Here is a 9155-nt window from a genome sequence, read left to right on the forward strand (position 1 = left end):
ACACACACACACACACACACACACACATATATATATATATATATATATATATATATATATATATATATATATATGTAGTTTTTAAGGTCAAAGAAGCAAAAATACTTAATATTAATGGAGATATTTTATATAACTACTTAAGGGAAGAAGTATAAGGATAAGTCAACAGCAGAGCAAAGCAAACAATAGAATCAAGAGGGAGTGACTCACAGACTGAGCTGTTGGTAAAATGATTACTAGTTTCAAAACCTTATACATATTTTAATATTATCAATTGTTTTCCCTTGTTAGATTAATACATTTATCTTATTAATTAATTATACTTCTTTAAGCAATTTGCATTTTATTGGAATGAAATATGCTCAAATTATTTTCTGTAAAAGTAAGTTTTATTTGCCTGAATTGTTGTTTCAGAGGATTACTGTCTCCATCTGCTAACATAAGCCTAATCCTGCAAGCTTCTAGTTGTATTATACATTTATCTAGGCCTAGAATATTTTCAGCCTCTGAAACTTACTGTTGATTACACTTTCTATTTCCTTTGTGAACTCTGGGTATTTGGTTCAACTCAACTGTTTTTGCTCAAACTCTTCTCCAAGTTGATTCAATTTGGCTCTTCTCAGATTCTTACTCAATTGTTAAGATTGTCCTCAAACTAAATCTAGCAATTTTCTGGCTTCAGCTGGCTCTGCTGACCTGCACTGAACTGCATGAACTCACAAAGGAAGTCAACTATCCTGCACTGTACTCACTGCAATGACACCCAACTGACTGCCTCAATTTCACTGCACAATACTCAGCTGACTGAACAGAATTTACGGATTTTCCCTCCACTGCACTTAAATAATTCTCTTTTTCCTGTGCTATTTGTGAGAGCAGAGCATAGCCTACCTTGGACTCATTTTATCAAATCTTTCTCTGATTCATCACTTTGCCAGACCTTCAACTAGACCTCATTTTCAAACAAGCTTTCGTCCTTCTACCAACTAACTTTACCTACATTGTTTGGGTTTAAAGGTGTGTACTAAGGGCATATCAGTAATCTAGGCAGAACAGTCATGTTGCTGGATTAAAATTCCTCTACAATTTATATCTCCTGTATTGAAGTATAGAATTCAGTATTATTTACAATCACTAGATATGGAATATAACATCATAAAGCTTTTAAAATATAGTTTAATTTACTGCCTATTAAGAAAACATGCCCATATTCTGCCTACTTCCTACAATCTCTTGCAAGTCTGATGATTCTCCTCTCAATTTCTGTGAGACTGAAGTTTTCTACAATGTGAAGAGAGAATAAAGATGTCATCATGTGAAATTTTTCTTCCAGTGTCTTTCAGTTGTTGGAAACTTACTTTAATGGTTCATGTTTTATAAATAGTGCTGAAATGAACATGAGAGTATAGACATCTATTTTATGAACTGATCTCTATTCCTAGTATATATGTCCATGACTGAGATTTGTAGATTTATAATATAGTAGTTTCATGTTTAATTTTCAATAGAACCTCTTTATAGTTTTCAATAATAGCATTATTATTTACATTCTCTCCTACAGTATATTAACTTTTTACATGATTTCAATTTATGTTTATTTTAATAGTCATGCTAACTTGAATATAATATCTTACTGAACTTCTGATTTCTAACCAATTGATTATTAGTAAAATTTACACACACATGCTGCATGATTGCTAATTTTATTTATTTATTTTTGATAAATGTTGGTTTAACTATATTCCTCATGTTTACTTGCATTATGTTCCATTTAACAGTGAATTCTTTCAGTTCTCAGTTATTCTGAACATTTAACACTTGCTACAGATATATTCAGGCATAGTGTTTTTCTTTGTCTTTGATGGTGTATCTACTGTAGATCAAACCAAACTGTAAATTGAGTTCTAACACTGTAGTTAAAGTAAATAAGGTATAAAAACCCTCACAAATATCATCCATCCATGAATATTAGCAGGGACTGGAAGAGCAAAGTGGTGTTAGCAGACAGAATAATACTCAGTAAAGAGGAGAGACTAAATAGTATATATTATAGATATGTATTAAATTATCTCTCTTTTGTATATGTTTTTGTATTATGTGTGCATAAGTTCATGTGAAGACCCTGTAACTGCAGAAATACACTAAACAAGATTATAAATGGGCAGTGCAAAATATATATATATATATATATATATATATATATATATCTCAACATATATAATATAAACATATATATTCACCAACATTCCATAAGCATGTGAGGTCTTTACAACTTCTAATGTATTAATTACCCTTTACTGCGAAAGAAAATTTTTTCACAACCTTGTCCATAGATTGCTTGCTTTTTAATGATTATTGATTTTGTTTAGTTGTTTTATATCCTAACAATTTGCTGTTAGTATTGATCATTTCTATAAAATTTCTAGTACTAAATTTTTTTTAGTATCTATTAAATACTATTGTGATGGTTTGTATCTCTTAGGCCAAGGGAGTGGCAGTATTATAGGGTGTGGTTCTGGAATAGGTATGGCCTTGTTGGAGTAGGTGTATCACTATGGGTGTGGGCTTTAAGTTGCTCATGCTAGCTGCTTGAAGTCAGTATTCTGCTAGCAACCTTGAAATGAAGAAGTACAACTCTCAGCTCTGCCTGTACCATGCCTGCCTGGACACTGCCATGCTCTTGCCTTGATGATAATGGACTGAACCTGTGATTTGTAAGACAGCCCCAATTAAATGTTGTCCTTTATAAGACTTATATTAGTCATGGTGTCTTTCATAGAAATAAAACCCTATGACAATCATATCACATCATATCATATCATATCATATCATATCACATCACCAAGTAGTGATATTTGACTTATTTTCTTACCAAATTAATTTCCTTCTATTTCATATTGTCCTATTTAGGTCTTCATTAACTATATCACATAAGATTGGGGATATTGGCAGCTCTTTATCACTCCTGCTCCTGTGGCTGCCTTCCATAAATTGAAGGCATATATGACTTAAGAAACCAAACACACCAAGTGGAGAAATTGGATATTTTAGGCCCTGATTTGGACTACAATAGTGTTGCATTTGTTTCTCCATTCTATACCTATGTACTAAATAAGATGCTAGTCAAAAGTGGAACAATACTGTAATGCTAAAAATAGATGCACTGACTAGATCAGTTCCTTTGGAACAAAGATCAGACTTAAAGTTTTCATCCATGCCAAAATTTTAAGTCTATGATTTATTAAAACTAGCATTAAAAAAATATCTATTTGGGAAATTAATTTCCTTTGCCAAGACAGAAATTGAGTTTTCTTGTTTATAAATTTGATGTTTTGATACTGTTTCTCAGATGAATGTTCTGGTCATTTAGTAAAGCATTTAAAGTACCCTCAGGCTTTAGATGTGTCAGTGATTGAACCATTCAGCATACCAACATAAGTACTGGAGTTTAGAACCCATATATATAAATATATATGCCAGAAAGATGTAGCAGACTACTTTAGTCCAATAAAAGAAAGCTGTGACAAAAAGGGAATGTCCACAATTAGTCAGCCATTGATACTAGCAAGGTCAATGAGTTTTGGTTTGATTTAGAGAACATTTTAAAAATGAAAACTTGTTTCAGTGAAATGGTGAGAGAGACTAAGAATGAGTCCCAATATCTTCCTTAGTCCTTCATATGCAAAGGATACATAACTTTACAGACTAGCAAACCACCTCTGTATAATACACACACACACATAAACACATGCATAATATATATACACAGTTGAATATAGAAAAAGATATTCTCCCTGTATTAGTAATGAACAAATTTTTTTTAATTTAATTTGAAGAAAAACCACATCAACAAATCTCCAGAATATAGCCCTGCTCCCCAAAATGACAGAGATCCACTTGATGAGAAATTCAAGAATAATCACACAAGCCTTGAACCATAATTATATCAAGAACTATCCCTTATTATTCAATAAACCTCATTTAAAGCACAATGCTTAATATGAGAAATACACCATGATTTTTAAATTCTTTATGACAGCAGAATAAACATGATCAAGTCAAGAAATATTCTAAGTATTGGCTACTCTATTGCCCCAAGTACAGTACTACTTGATGTAACATAATTTTGCTTCCTGTAGCTACTAATATAAATCACACTAGGAACATCATATAGCTATTTCCAGTGGAGCATCACAGTGTAAGGAGACAAATATCTCATGTACTATACTATTCCTTAGGAGGAAAAGTGCTGAGCAAAGAATTTGTGTTACCTGAAATTGTGATTTTTAGTCTTATTACATTTTTTTATTTGAAGTAGTTTAGGTTCTTGACAAGGTCAGTATATTAGTGGCTTTACTCAATGCTGTGATCAAATACCTGTCATGAAGGAACTTAAGGGAGAAAAGTTTTCCTATTGTCTTTCAGATTTAGGGTTAATAGTCTATCATGGCACGAAATGCTAACCATGACTGTGAGTTAGTTGGTGATATAGTTGGTGAAATTAGTAAGTTGAGAGATATTTCTGATAGTGCTCAGCAAAGAGTTAGTTTTCTATTCTATCTAGAAATATAATCCACAGGATTGTGCTACAAACTTTCATGGTGAGTGTTCTCATTATATTTCCCTCAATCCAGAATTTCTCACAAAGACATGCCAAAAGATTTGTTTCTGTTCAGGAATTTTTCCCATGTGCCCATATCTTCAAGGCTTTCCCCCACTTTATGCTCTAGAAGTTTCAGTGTCTCTGGTTTTGTCCACTTAGACTTGAGTTTTGTACAAAGAGATAAGAATGGATAAGTTCTCATTCTTCTACATGATAGCCACCAGTTGATCCAGCACCATTTGTTGAAAATGCTGTCTTTTTCCACTGGATGGTTTTAGCTCCTTTGTCAAAGATCAAGTGTCCATAGGTATGTGGGTTCACTTCTGGGTCTTCAATTCTATTCCATTGATCTACCTGTCTGTCACTGCACCAGTACCATGCATTTTTTTTTTATCACAATTGCTCTGAAGTACAGCTTGAGGTTAGGGATGGTGATTCCAACAGAGGTTCTTTTATTGTTGAAAATATTTTTTGCTATCCTAGGTTTTTTTTGTTATTCCAGAAAAATTTGCAAATTGTCCGTTCAAATTCTGTGAAGAATTGAGTTGGAACTTTGATGGAAATTGCATTGAATTTGTAGATTGCTTTCAGCAAGATTGCCACTTTTTATTATATTAATTCTGCCAATCCATGAGCATGGAAGAACTTTCTGAATAGAACAGCAATGGCTTGTGCTGTAAGATAAGAATTGACAAATGGTACCTCATCAAATTGCAAGGTTCTATAAGCAAAGGTCACTGTCAATAAGACAAGACGGCAATGAACAGATTGGGGAAAAATCTTTTTCAATCCTAAATCCAATAGGGTGTTAATATCCAATACATAGAAAGAACTCAAGAAGTTAGACTCCAGAAAATGAAAAGTCCTATTAAAAATAGGGTACAGAGCTAAACATAGAATTCTCAAATGAGGAATACCAAATGGCTGTGAAGCACCTAAAAAAAATGTTCAATATCTTTAGTCATCAGAAAAATGCTAATCAAAACAACCCTGAGATTCCACCTCACACCAGACAGAATAGCTAAGATCAAACATTCAGGTGACAGCAGATGCTGGTGAGGATGTTGAGAAAGAGAAATATTCTTCCAGTGCTGGTGGGATTGCAAGCTGGTACAACCACTCTGGAAATCAGTCTGGCAATTCCTTAGAAAATTGGACATTGTACTACCGGAAGATCTAGCAATACCACTCCTAGGCATATTCCCAGAAGATGCTTCAACATGTAATAATGACACATGCACCATTCTATTCATAGCAGCCTTATTTATAAAAGCCAGAAGCTGGAAAGAACACAGATTTCCCTCAACAGAGAAATGGATACAGAAAATGTGGTACATTTACACAATGGAGGACTACACAGCTATTAAAAACAATGAATTCATGAAATGTTTAGACAAATGGATGGATCTGGAGGATATCATCCTAAGTGAGGTAACCTAATCACAAAAGAGTACACATGATATGTACTCACTGAGAAGTGGGTATTATCCCGGAAGTTCAGAATACCCAAGATACAATTTGCAAAACACTTCAATCTCAAGAAGAAGGAAGACCAAAGTATTGATTCTTCTATCCTTCTTAGAAGGTGGAAGAAAATACCCATGAAAGGAATTACAGAGACAAAGTTCAGAGCAGAGACTGAAGGAATGATCATCCATGGACTGACCCATCTGGGGATCCATCCCATATACTGTCACCAAACCCCAGCACTATTGCGGATATCAGGAAGAGCTTGCTGACAGGAGCCTGATAAAGCTGTCTCCTGTGAGGCTGTCCCATTTTATGACAAATTACAGAAGTAGATGATCACAGCCATCCATTGAATGAAGTATAATGTCCCCAATGAAGGAGCTAGAGAAAGTACCCAAGGAGCTAAAGGGATTTGCAGCCCCATAGGAGGAACAACAATATGAACTAACCAGTACCTCAGAGCTCCCTGGGACTAAACCACCAATCAAAGAAAGCACATGGTGGAACTCATGGCTCTAGCTGCATATGTAGCAGAGGATGGCCTAGTCAGCCATCAATGGGAGGAGAGGCCCTTGGTCCTGTGAAGGTTCTATGTCCCAGTATAGGGCAATGCCAGGGCCAGGAAGCAGGAGTGGGTGGTTTGGGGAGCAGGGGGAGGGGGAAAGGGAATAGGGGGGAAACTAGGAATGGGAATAACATTTGAAATGTAAGTAAAGAAAATATCTAATATAAAAAGATTTGTTTTACATGTGTATTTAAGTCCTATCAATTGAGCAACACCATTTTATCATAAATTTACTCCTCTTCTACCTAACATCCAACATACTGCTTTCAAGCCAAATCATTTAGCCTCTTTTCAAAATAAGATTATAGACCAGTCATATCGAAAATACACTTCCCCCAACTTAAAATTCCTCATAAGCTGTGATGGCTTGAATGTGCTTAGCTCAGGGAGTGGCCCTATTAGAAGTTATGGCCTTGTTGGAGTAGATGTAGTTATGCTGGCAGAAGTGTGTCATTGCGGGGGGTGGGCTTTAAAACCCTTGTTCTAGGTTCCTGGAGGTCAGTCTTCTCAGAACAGTCTTCAGATGAAGATGTAGAATTCTCAACCCCTCCTACACCATGCTTGCCTGGATGCTGTCATCCTTCCCACTTGGTAATGGATTGTACCCTGAACCAATAAGCCAGCCCCAATTAACTATTGTCCTCATAAGAGGATTATGATGGAATCAGATGCAGAGGCCAACACTACATATCAACAGCCAAACACTAGACAAAGCTAGAGTAATTCCTTGAGAGAGGAGGAGAAACAATTGTAGGATCTAGAAGTGTAGAGGATACCAGGAGAACATGGTAGACAGAATCAACTAAGCAGGGCTCATAGGGGCTCACAGAGTACCAAGTCACAAATACAAACCCTGTATGAGTCTGATCCAAGTCCTCTGCATATACTTTATGTTTGTATAACTTAGTGTTTTTGTGGGACTCCTAACACTGAGAGTCAGGTGACAGTCTCTGAATTATTTAATAATATAAAACTTATGATCCTTGCATTGCTAGAAACAAGGTGTCTTAGTTAGGGTTTTACTGCTGGAACAGATACCATGACCAAGGCAAGTCTTATAAAGGAAAACATATAATTGTATTTGATAACAGTGCAGAGGTTCAGTCCATTATCATGAAGGTGGGAGCAAGGCACCATCTAGGCAGGCATGATACAGGCAGAGCTGAAAGTTTTATATCTTCTTCTCAAGGGTACTAGTGGAAGACTAACTTCCAGGCAGATAGGATGAGGGTCTTAAGCCAAACCCACAATGACACACCTACTCAAACAAGGCCACATTTCCTAATAGTGCTACTTCCTTGACCAAGCAAATATAAACTATCATACAAGGATAACAAAAGGATATGTTATTTTATGAAGTTTATGCTATTTTATTTCATTTTAATATTAACTCTAGTGAATTTGCATTCATCCATGAGGCCAATGTGAATTTCTTTTCTATATTAATCTACTAAATATAACCAGTATTTCAAAATGGATATCTTAAATAAAATAATAAGATGTATGGTAGAATGATGTCAAGTTACATGAGTTCTAAAACTTAACTACTTCCTTACTCTTGTTTAGCATGTACCTTTGCTGTTGTCCTCTAAGGTGCAAATTTCAACTGATAATTTGAAATTCTGTGAAGGTGGATATTAAAATGATAATATTCCCCCTAAATTCTGTTTTAGCTGATTATCTTTAGATGATATATACTCAATAATAAGTAGACATTTGGCAAAAAAAAAAAAAAGTATTGAATACACAGGATTCAGTCCACAGAACTCAAGAAGGTTAACAAGCTAAAGGATCCAAGTGAGGATGCCTCTATCCCACATTTTTTGTTAGATATTTTCTTTATTCGCATTTCAAATGTTATACCCTTTCCTGGTTTCCCCTCCAAAAACCTCCTTTTTCCTACCCCTCTCCCCCCCCTCACCAACCCACCCACTCCTGCTTCTCTGCCCTGGCATTCCCCTACACTGGAGCATAGTGCCTTCACAGGACCAAGGGCCTCTCCTCCCAATGATGACCGACAAGGCCATCATCTGCTATATATGCATCTGGAGCAATGAGTCCAACCATGGTACTCTGGTTGGTGGTTTAGCTCCTGGGAGCTCTGGGGGGGGGGGGGCACTGGTTAGTTCATATTGTTGTTCCTTCAATGGGACTGCAAACCTCTTCACATACTTGGGTCCTATCTCTAGCTCCTCCATTGGGGACCCTGTGCTTAGTCCAATAGTTGGCTTCAAGCATCAATCTCTGTATTTGTCACACACTGGTAAAGCCTCTCAGGAAACAGCTATAACAGGCTTCTGTCAGCAAGCACTTGTTGGCATTCACAATAGTGACTGGGCTTGATGACTATATATGGGATGAATCCCCAGGTGAGGGAGTCTCTAGAAGTCATACCTTCAGTCTCTGCTCCACACCTTGTCTCTGTAAATCCTTCCATGGATAATTTGTTGCCCCTTTTAAGAAGAATCAAAGTATCCACACTTTGGTCTTCCTTTTTCTTGAGTTTCATGTTGTTTG

This window comes from Mus pahari, chromosome 5 (genome assembly GCF_900095145.1).
Source record: "Mus pahari chromosome 5, PAHARI_EIJ_v1.1, whole genome shotgun sequence".
NCBI lineage: Eukaryota > Metazoa > Chordata > Mammalia > Rodentia > Muridae > Mus > Mus pahari.